General features: G+C 47.8%; 1 pseudogene; it reads left to right on the top strand.

The window, feature by feature from the left end:
• The first annotated feature begins 1,623 nt into the window (after positions 1–1,623).
• LOC114689272 lies at positions 1,624–9,052 on the top strand (annotated as a pseudogene).
• Positions 9,053–11,606: the final 2,554 nt, after the last annotated feature.

Raw genomic sequence — 11,606 nt, 5'->3', positions numbered from 1 at the left:
AATTATTTTAAAATATGTCAAAAAATTAAACTTATGTCCAGGTTTGGTGGTCCACACCTTTAATCTAAACACTTAGGAAGCAGAGGCAGGAGGATTTCTGTGATTTCCCACTCATCCTGGTCTACATAACTAGCTCTAGGACAGCCAGGATTCCACAGAGAGAGCCTGTCTCATATCAACAACAAAAAAATTAAACCCAAAAGCATAAGAAAAAGACAGCAGATGAAAAATTTTAAGATCAGAAATTGAAAATTTCAGGATAGTAGATGTGGCTCAGGGTGGAGTATGGCTCAGGAGTAGGAGAACACTGGAGGTCCTGCCATCAATGTCTAGCACCAAAAGTAAAAGGAAACAAAATATTTTTACTGAGCTCTCTTTCTCTTCAAATATGTGGCCAAACAAACACCAACAGGCAGATCATTGGCAAAGCCCTGAAGGGGAAGATCACTACCATCAAGGTTGAGCCCAGTCACTCCATGGAGAATGGCAAGACCAAGATCCAAGACAAGGGAGGCAACCCACCTGACCAGCAGCAGCTGGTATTTGCTGCCAGCAGATAGAGCATGGCTGCACCCTAGACAAGGCAAAGTCCAGAAAGAGTCCAACTCTGCACCTGGTGCTGTCCTTTGTGGTGGCATCATAGAGCCGTCCCTGTGCCTGTTTCTGCAGAAGTACTGCTGTGACAAGGCCATGCACAGCTGCCCAAGTGCTGCCCACACCTGCACCCTTGTGCGGTCAAACGCCTCTAGAAGAAGGGTGGCCACATCGACAGCCTGCGCCCCAAGAAAGTCAAATAAAATGGGTACTTGTTTGGCTTAGGACGCCTGAGATCTGGTGATTTTTTTAACTGAAGCAGAAGGACAAAGGAGTGATGATGCTAAGATTGGACCTAGTGACACAGATCAGTGTGTAAGTGCTGCTGCCAACCTTCAACCCTGACTCTGATCCGTACTGTGTAATGAGAAAACTGCCTTCTGTACTTGTCCTCTGACCTTCCTGTGTGTGCTGGGCACATGTGAATGCACACACATAAAGAAAAAGTAAGTGTGCTTTAAAGAAATAAGTGTAAATTAAAAATAAGTGTAATTTAAAGTTGTAATGGAAAGTACACATATCAAAAAAGAACAAACAACCAGAAATAGTGGTACACATTTATACCAAGCACTTGAGACTATGAGGAAGAGGATTATATTTTACTCCATAAAGAAGTACACAATGAGAGCTTCACACAAACCTTCAAACATTCTGAATATGTGTAGATATTTCAAATAAAAAGTGAAAATGAATAAAGCAAACTCATACGCAAATTTATATTTCTTTTTTTTTCAGGATAGGATTTCTTGTGTAGTTTTGGTGCCTGTCCTAGATCTTGCTCTGTAGACCAGGCTGGGCTCGAACTCAGAGAGATCCACCTGGCTCTGCCTCCCGAGTTCTGGGATTAAAGGCATGTGCCACCACCACCTGGCTAAATTTATATTTCTTATGTGTAATAGTCATACATGTCTGATACCATCTGGCCCTGACAAAGATTAGGACAAAAGGAGACAGAAAATTATGGGGTTATGGAAATGTCATCCATCAAAGAATTGATTGCAGAGTCTACTGCCTGACATAGACACAGCCTTGGGGAAGTCAGAGCCTGGGGCCTGAGGAGGGCACTTCCCCTTCCTGTGGGGCTGCTCCAGTACAACCATGTCATGGGGAGTGTCCAGCCTCCAGAGACCACACCCTGTGTCTCCTGTCCCTCCAGACAGTCTCTGTAGCTCTGCCCATGAGCACAGTTGCAGCCTCCAGGAGGAGATGCCATGACCTTCACCTTCACAGCCCTGCTCTGTCTGGGTGAGATGTGCAGAGGGGAGGGGATACTGTGGTCTAGGGTTGATGCTGCTCCACAGCCCAGCACTGGTCCATCAGGAAACCCCAGGGTCTCAGGAGGTTCTGCAGAGGGGAGGACCTGTTCAAGCTTCAGGGACAAACCTCTCACAGGGAACTCTCTTCCAGGACTGACTCTGGGCCTCAGGACCCTTGTGCTGGCAGGTGAGTGAGTGTCTGCAGATGTCCTGACCTTCACTTCTGATCAATCCTGGAGCCATGCCTGGGCAGTGAGGATGGAGAACAACACCTGTGTGCTGCCCCTGGGGATGGCTGGAGGGCTGGGGTTGGGGACTACAATTGGATGATGGCTGTCCTGAGTTCTGGCTGCTCTTTTTCTTGTAGGGGCCTACCTAAGCCTATCCTCACAGTTCAGCCAGACTCTGTGGTCTACAAGCAGACTACAGTGACCTTCTTGTGTGAGGGGACCACAGGAGCCAAACAGTACATACTCTATAAAGAGGATACCAGTATCTACGGAGCACAGAGATTCCACAGAAGCCTAAGAACAAGGCAGAATTCTCAATCCCAAAAATAGACCCAATCAAGCAGGGCAATATCAATGTCATATCAGACTCAAGATGGATGGTCAGAGTTCAGTGACTCCCTGGAGCTGGTGGTGACAGGTGAGAGGACACACAGGCTCCCCAGCCTTAGCCTTGACTGTCAAGAATTGGTTCTGTTCACAGGGCTAATCCCACCTAGAGCCAAGCAGGATAATGAGGTCTGATAGATTTAACTGATTTCTCCTTCTCTCCTAGGAGCACACAGTAAACCCAGCCTGTCAGCCCAGCCCAGTCCTGTGGTGTCTGAGGGAGGACATGTAACCCTCCAGTGTGTCTCAAAACAAAAATACCATAGGTTCATTCTGACTGGGAAAGGAACACGGAATATCTCACAAATGCTGGATTCAGAGTATAACTTCTCTAATCAGCACTACCAAGGCCCTGTACTCTGTGGGCCCTGTGACCTCCAGCCAAAGGTGGACATTCAGATGCTACAGCAATTACCAGAGAAGCCCACTGGTGTGGTCAGAACCTAGTGACCCTCTGGAGCTCCTGTTCTCAGGTGAGGAACCTCAGTCTTTCTCTAGAATGATGCTGAAATGATACAGGTGCTCAGAGAGGCCTTGGTGAGTGCTGTGTGGTGTGTGATATGTGTGAGCAGTCAGGGCTCCTTAGCCCATTGACACAGAGCATGGCAGAGAGAGTGGAACACAAGATACAGAATCCAAGGCAGACAGTGACAGCAAAGCCAGGAGGTCCAGGACAAGATGAATCTTTATGGGGTCTTTACTTACTCTGGATCAGCTCATGTACCATCCACAAGAGCTTGGGAAATCCACAGAAGAGAGGGGGAAGTGTTATAGGAGCCAGAATGGTTGAGGACACCAGGAGAATCTACTAAGCAGGGATCATGAGGGCTCACAGAGTTGAAGCAGCAGCCATGGAGCCTGCATGGGTCTGCCCTAGACCCTCTGAACACATGCTGTGGTGGTTTACCCTGGGTTATATTTTGTTTTGTTTTTTAGAGTTTCACTGTGTAGGTCTGTCTGTCCTGAAATTCACTCTGTAGACCAGGCTGGCCTTGAACGCCCAGAGATCTCCCTGCATCTGTCTCCTGAGTGCTGGGATTCAAGGTGTGCACACCACCACCTGGCTAGCTTGGGGTTTTTATTAGACTCAAAGCAATGGGATGGGGAAATCTCTGACTCTTTGCCTGCATGTGGGATACTTTTCTTCCTATTGGATTGACTTGTGCAGCCTTAATATGAGGGTGTGTACCTAGTTTTATTGCATGCTGTTATGCCATGTTTGGTTAATATCACTGGGAAGCCTCTTCTCTTCTAAAGAAACAGAAAAGCAGTGGATCTGGGTTAGAGAGGAGGTGAGAAGGCTGCTGTCGGATGTATTGTATGACAGAAGAATAAATTAACAGAAAATAAAAGTGCCAACCACAAGTGAGATTTTCTCCATGCCACTGTCAGACACACCCACCTCCTCTCTCCTACTTCCTTGCAGGGACCCTCCACAAACCCACCATCAAGGCTGAGCCAGCCTCTGTGGTCACCTCAGGAAGTCCCATGACCATCTGGTGTCAGAGGAGCCTGGATGCAGAAATATGTTTCTGCATAAAGAGGGAAGCCAAAAACCTTAGGCACACAGACCCCAGAGAAGCCTGAGAACAAGGCCAAGTTCTCCATCCCTTCTGTGACACAGCAACATGGGGGACAATATCGCTGTTACTGTTACAGCTCAGCTGGCTGGTCAGAGCGCAGTGACACCTGGAACTGGTGGTGACAGGTGAGGGGACAGTCAGGGTCTCAGCCCAGGCTCTGCTCTCAGGATATTCCCTCCCACAGTCTAGCCCTGGAGAACACTGTGGCTGTGTGAGCCAATGTAACAGTCTGCCTCCTTCTCTCCTAGGAATCTACCACAACAAACCCAGCCTGACAGCCCTGCCCAGCCCTGTGGTGACTTTAGGAGAGAACATGACTCTCAGTGTGTCTCCAAGGAGGGATATGACAAGTTGTTCTCACCAAGAAAGATCAGAAGTTCCTCAGCTCTCTGAACTCACAGTTTATACCCAGTATTATACAGTACCAAGCCTTGTTCTCTATAGATCATGTAACACCAGACCACAGAGGGACATTCAGATGTTATGGTTACTACAACCAAACTCCACATTTGTGGTCAGTACCCAGTGAACCCCTGGAAATACACATCTCAGGTGAGTCAGCCCCATCATTGACCAATCCTGTCCCACTGGGTAGTTGCAGTAGAGAGTGGTGAGGAAGAGCCTGGTGGCTGAGCCAGAGCCCCACTCCTGGGAGAACAAGTGACGTGTGAGCGCAGGATGAGAGTGGATAAGTGTTTGGTAAAAACCAGCTCCTCAATCACTAGCCTGACACCTTCCCTCTAGGCCTGTCCAAGAAGCCCTCCTTGCTGACTCACCAAGGCCAGATCCTGGACCCTGGGAAGAGCCTCACCCTGCAGTGTTGCTCTGACATCAACTATGACAGATTTGCTCTGTACAAGTTAGGGGAGCTGTAACTTTACCCAGCATCGTGTCCAGTGGACCCAGAGTGGCCTCTCCTTGGCCAACTTCACACTGGGCCCTGTGAGCAGCTCTACTGGAGGCCAATACAGATGCTATGGTGCACACAACCTCTCCTCTGAGTGGTCAGCCTCCAGTGACCCCCTGGACATCCTGATCACAGGTGAGGAACTAAATAGATTCCCTCAGATACCTATCCTCTTCATGGGTTCTCATGGGGGAGTTAAGAGGTGATGGCTGGGATGAGGGACAGGATCTTATTCAGAAACAGATGTAGAGACAGGAGAACAGGAGAGGGGCTAAGTCAGAGAAAAGAGACAGAGTCCCAGGTGCTCAGGGCAGACCCAGGTGAGGTGTCAGCTCAGAACATTGAAGGCAGCCTCTCATCCATCCCTCTTCTCTTTAGGACAGCTTCCCTTCAGTCCTTCCCTCTCAGTGAAGCCTAACTCCACAGTACACTCTGGAGACAACGTGACCCTGCTGTGTCAGTCACCATACAAAGTGGACACTTTCATTCTGTCCAAGGAGGGAGCAGCCCACCAACCCCAGAGACTAAAATCAAAGTCTGAAGCTTGGGACTTCCAGGCAGAATTCTCCATGAGTGCTGTGACCTCTGCCCTCTCAGGCACCTACAGGTGCTATGGATCTCAAGACTCATCTCCTACCTCTTGTCACATGCCAGTGACCCTGTGGAGCTCACTGTCTCAGGTGAGGTGACCCTGAACTCTCAGAGTGACTTACAATTCAAACCCTAGGAGAGCCCTTGACTTGGGTGGGATTAAGGGGACAATAGGAAGGTTAGTCAGAAGGCGATTTCCCTGCCAGAGAAGTGGATGCCAGCAGCAGGTTTCTAGTAATGTCCACTCCATCCTCTATTGCAATCTAGGATTGAGTAGACAGCATGAGCATCTTGGAAGGTTACAGGCAGATGTATGAAGTGAGCAGAGAGAGGTCCCTGGGTTAGTATCAAACCCTCACCTGCCTCTTGTTCTGTTTCCAAGGACCCATTAGAGCCTGCAGCCCACCACCCTCAAGGCCCTTGCCAACAGCTGTGAGTATCAGGCACCTCAGTGCAGGGAGTATGCTCCATCCCAGGCTGTCTCTCAGCTCTTAGCCACCAAAGTCCTCATTTCTCTGTCACTTTAGCTTATGAGTGGGAGGAAAACAGAGATTTCCAACAGAGACCCAAGACCCAGACTTGAGGTTGGGATACAGAAGGTGGCATCCAGAGAGAGATAGATGTTCTGGCTCTGTCTGGAGGATTGGGCAGGTAGGTGATATGGAGAGCAGGGATCCCAGACATTTGCCCCCCTCCTGCTCTAAAGCCCTGAGAACAAACCTCTCTCACTGCATGGAGTCAGGCCCCATAAGGATAATAAGGACTCTGTTGAAAAGTGGGGCCCAGATGGGCAATAGCTAGTTATGGGCTCCATACAGCTGCTTCTGGAGATGCTGACTTGGACCAGCCTTTCCCTTTCTGGATTGGCTGCTGTTTCTCTGAGTAAAAAGAGAGAAGCCTGGCCCACATGTCTAAATTTCTTTCAGTGCTGGCCTTGGCTGTGACCTCTCCTGACAGAGGAGACCCCAGAACCTGATTCCTCAGTGGGTCTGTCCCACAGTGGTGGTGATGTGTGGAAAGTGGAGCAGAGGGCCATGGCAGGCCATTCAGGTCTCCTCTCCCTCCAGTCAGGAGGCTCGGCTCTGGTGGAGAGAAAAGAGATGGAAGTAAGAGGCCCTGGGTTCAACTCCCAGCTCTGCCACTTCCAGTCAGGTGATCTGAGGCAGGTGAACTGTGGGGTAGAAAAAGAGACAATTCCTTGTTGCATGGTTGTAAGGAGAGCAGAAGATGAGTGCAAAGACCCAGCATGCGTTATCACACAGTAGGTACTCAGTTAAGCAGCAACATTCCCAGCTCATGATGTCACTTGTGTCTCAGGACTGGAAGGGTACCTGAAGGCTCTGGTCGGAGTCTCTGTGGCCTTCCTCCTGCTCCTCTTCATCCTCATCTTCCTCCTTCTCCAACGAAGGCATCAGGGAAAATTCAGGAAGGATGGTGAGTAAGGTGTGGGTGACCTGGGTCTCAGCTGGTGGTAGGTTCCCCTGTGAATAGCCAAGCAGGGGATCAGGACACCAACCCCAGGGAAGCCTCAAATGGCTGGGGAGTTTAGAAACACTGCTGATCTCAGATCAGAAAGAACATGATCTCAGAACCTGTGCAATGTCAGGGTTCTGTGAGCTTCACCATGTCCTGGGACATTTGCTCAATCACCCATGTTGTAAAGGATCCTTCCTTCCTTCCCTGTACATGCCTGGAGGGAGAGGAAGCTGAGACTCTTCTCTCTCTTGCAGCCCAGAAAGATACAGAACTGCAACTTCCTACAGGAGCTGCAGAGCCTGTAACCAGAGACAGAGGCTCCCAGAAGAGGTAACTCATGACCAGAGACATAGACCCCATCTTCCTGACACACCTCACTGACAACTGACATCTTCTTGTCTCTCCAGATCCAATCCAGCTGCTGCCACCCAGGAAGAAAGCCTTTGTGAGATAAAGAGGGTCCTGGGGAGGGAGATGTCTGAGGACTCAGCATTGCAGGGGTGGTGGAGAGGCTCTGGGGTCTTTGCTATTTGGGTCTGAACTTCTCACTATAGACCCTGGATATCACAACAATCCCTGATTCTCTGTCTGCACCTGGGGCAATACAGAAAACTAAGGGTCAGAGTCATCCCTAGACTCTGGTCAGGAGACATTCTGTTTGTTCTTCTGACAGACACTTCAGTGGAGGACACACAGCCTGAGGATGGTGCCAAGCTGGACAGTTGGGTGAGGTTTCTGTCCCTATCTGCAGTGCTAAGAACTTAGGGCCCAGTTTAGTCCAGAGAGCCTTTTTTGTTCTCCTCAGAAGCAAGAACAGCTAATCCCTTACCTCTCTTCTGCAAGTACAACCTGCCTCACTCTCTCCTGGTTTTCCTGGGATTATGTGTCCAATTGCTCCTGTCTCCTTTCTGGGTCCTTGGCATCTGTCTGATTGTCTTCTGAGGGGCAGCCTGGATGGGAAAGCCCACAGAAATATCTAAGGGACTAGCAGCTGTAGGCAGGAACCAAAGGGACTTGGGCAGAAACGTGGGGTTTTGTATTGTGTGTGTAGATGTTTTACAAGCATGTATGTCTCTGAACCACATGCCTGCATGGTGTTCCAGGGGCCAGAAGAGAATGCCATATACCCTGGAATGAGAGTTACATATGAATGCAGGTTACCTTGTGGGTTCTTGGAATCAAACCTGGATCCTCTGCAGTAGTACTCAGTACTCTTAACCACAGAGCCATCTCTCCAGCCCCCAAAAAAGTGTTTTCAGGAAGATGAACTCTGTGAGTACAGCAAAGACAGTGAGGTTTAGAATGTCAAGATAAGAGGTCAGAACTGTAGGAAGGAAGCCCCAGAAGATCCCATCAGGGATGCTGTCATCTAAATGGGTCACTCTAGCCTCACTGTGGAAAACTGGCCAGAGATACCCAGGGGAACAGGGAGACACTGTCTGTCCCTCACTACTGCCCTGCTACAGAGACCAGCTGAGGAAGACCCCCAGGGAGTGACATATGCCCAGGTGAAAGGCTCCAGGGTCAGGAGGGCAGAAGCTGTCCTTCCTTCTGTCATGTCAGGAGAGGTCCTGGTCACCAAAGATGGACAAGCAGAAGATGACAGGGAGATGGACGCTCAGGTGGGTCCTGTCCTTCCCAGGACTTCAGTATCCCCCAAGCCAAGCATAACCTTCCTCTCACTCTCTCCCACTCCAGGCTGCGGAATCCCAGAAAGCCCTGGATGTGACCTATGCCCAGCTGTGCACCAGGTCACTCAGACAGGGGACAGCTGCACCTCCTCCCTCCCAGGCAGGGGAGGCCCCAGAGGAGTCCACTGTATATGCTGCTCTGGCAGTCACTCAACCAGGCTCTGTTCCCAGTAACAAGGAGCAATGACCCTCTGCCTGCCGGGAGACCTAACAGACACATCCAAGGGGTTCTGTGAACTGTTGAGAACCCTATTGCATTTTAACTAACATCATACATTTTGGAAATAAAGCAGATTTCTCAATAAACACGTGAAATGAGAAACTAAATAGAAGGGAATGGTTTCACATTGAGTACTAATTTTAATGACATCACTCTTCAAAGCCATGAAATAAGAAAATTTACAGGCTTGGTTGCACAGATCCATAATCCCAACCCTGGGAGGCTGAGGCAGGAGAATTGCCTTTGTTTTCTGATTATCTTGGCATACCTAGTGAATTTCATGCCAGCCTGGGCTACAGAGTGAGACCTGATTCACAAATTAGCCACCAAAGGCCAGGGTGTAGGTACACACCTGAAATCCCAGCACTATGAAGGTGTGGACAGGAGGATCAAGAAGTCAATGTCGTGCTGGGAGATGGCTCAGAGGTTAAGATCACTGGCTGTTCTTCTAGAGGTCCTGAGTTGAATTCCCAGCAACCACATGGTGACTCACAGCCATCATTAATGAGATCTGGTGCCCTCTTCTGGCATACATGCATATTGTATACATAATAAATAAATTAAAAAAAAAGAAGTCAATGTCATCTTCACCTATATATCACAGGAGTAAGAGGAACCCATGTGACACTGTTTTAAAATAAATAGGCCAGGCATGGTGGTGATGCCTTCAATCTCAGCACTTAGGAGGTAGAGACAGGCAGGTCTCTCTGAGTCTGAGGCCAGCTGGTCTAAAAGTGAGTTCTAAGTATCCAGAGCTACATAGAGAAACCTTGTCTCAAAGAATAAGTTAATAAAATAGGGCCAGTGAGATGGCTTGGCCAGTAAAGGTACTTGCCACCAAGCCTGATATCCTAAGTTCAATCAGCAGGAATAGGGGAAGGAGAAAACTGACTCCCACAACTTGTTCTCTGACCTCCACCTAAGTCCTTGGTGTCTTCCCCACACCCAAGAAATAAATAAAACAATTTAAAAATAAACTAATAATCATAAATGAAAGCTGGATATAGTGATGTAGGCCTGTGATCCCAACAAGGCTGGCCTCCAACCTGCTGTCCTTCTGCCTCAGTTCCCAGTATGTACAACCATACATTCACTTTATTTTCTTAAAGGTTTATTGTGTTTTATTTATGTGTTTGTATATGTGTTTGTGTGTTTTTATTTCATGTGTGTATGGTGCCTATGGAGGCCACAGTGGACATTGGAGCTGGAGTTATAGATGTTTGTGAGCTACATGCTGTGGGTGCTGGGAACTGAACTCAGGTCCTCAGCAAGAGCAGTGCATGTTCCTAACCACAGAGAACATTTCCAGCCTCCCTACATTCACTAAAAATATATTAACAGCAGAGCACTATGAACAATTTTATACCTACAAATTAGGAGCTGTACATAAAATGGACAGATCCTTTGATTGTCCAATAAATACAAAATCTGAGTGACTTCCTCCATATTGAACACACTGTCACTAGAAAAGTTCCCCTTTGGAAATTCACTTTCTGGAAGCTGGTGACTTTTTCCAAATGTTTGTGTATTTGAAATAAAGACATTACGAAACTAGAGAAAGAGGAAATATAGCCCAACATAGTTTATCAGACCAGAAAATTATTATTAGCAAAATCTGACAAAGAAAACCTAGGGAAAAAGTTCTTTCACATCAGACCAGATGTGACCTCTAAAAAAACTAATGAACCAACAACCAGGGAGCCAACATGAGACTAACCTAGACCCTCTGCATATCTATTACAGCTGTGTATCTTGGTCTTATGGGACTCCTGACAGTGAGAGCAGGGGCTGTCCCTGACTCTGTGCCTACTTTTGGGACCCATTTTCCTACTGGATTGCTTCATCTAGCATTAATAGAAGAAGAGGTGCCTAGTCTCACTGCAACATTATATACAATGGCTGGCTGATATCCATGGGAGGCCTTCCATTTTCTGAAGAGAAACAGGAGGAGGAGGTTATCAATTTGAGAGTGGGAGGCATGTGAGACCTTGGTGGAAGGGTATTTTGAGGGGGGACTAGAGTGCTGTAGAATGTCGTTCTGAATGTTGTGAATGTGTGTTGCTCTGATTGGTTAATAAATAAAATGCTGATTGGCCAGTAGCCAGGCAGGAAGTATAAGCAGGATGAATAGACAAGGAGAATGCTGGGAAGAGGAAGAACAGAGTCAGGAGTCAGCAGCCAGACACAGAGGAAGCAAGATGACAAGGCAGAACTGAGAAAAGGTACCAAGCCACGTGGCTAAACATAAGAATTATGAGTTAATTTAAATGTAAGAGCTAGTCAGTAATAAGCCTGAGCTAATGGCCAAGCAGTTATAATTAATATAAGCTTCTGAGTGATTATTTTCTAAAAGGCTGCAGGACTGTAGATGAGAAATTTGTCCTGATCATGGGACAGGCATAACACAGAAAAATGTCCAAATATATTTGCATACCAATGGATTGCCTTAACCAGCCTTAATATGAGGGTGTGTGACTATTCTTACTGCATGCTGTTATGCCTTATTCAGTTAATATCACTGGGAAACCTGTTCTTTCTGAAAGGAAACAGAGGAGCAGTGGATATGGGAGAAAGGATTAGTGAGAAGGCTGCTGTCAGGATGTATTGCATGAGAGAAGAATAAATTAAAAAGAAAAGGGTGCCATCTACAAGTGTGACTTTCACTGTGGCA

Source organism: Peromyscus leucopus, unplaced genomic scaffold, assembly GCF_004664715.2.
Source record: "Peromyscus leucopus breed LL Stock unplaced genomic scaffold, UCI_PerLeu_2.1 scaffold_1622, whole genome shotgun sequence".
Lineage (NCBI taxonomy): Eukaryota > Metazoa > Chordata > Mammalia > Rodentia > Cricetidae > Peromyscus > Peromyscus leucopus.
The sequence above is the reverse complement of the archived record's forward strand: the minus strand, read 5'-3'. Positions and strand labels throughout refer to the sequence as shown.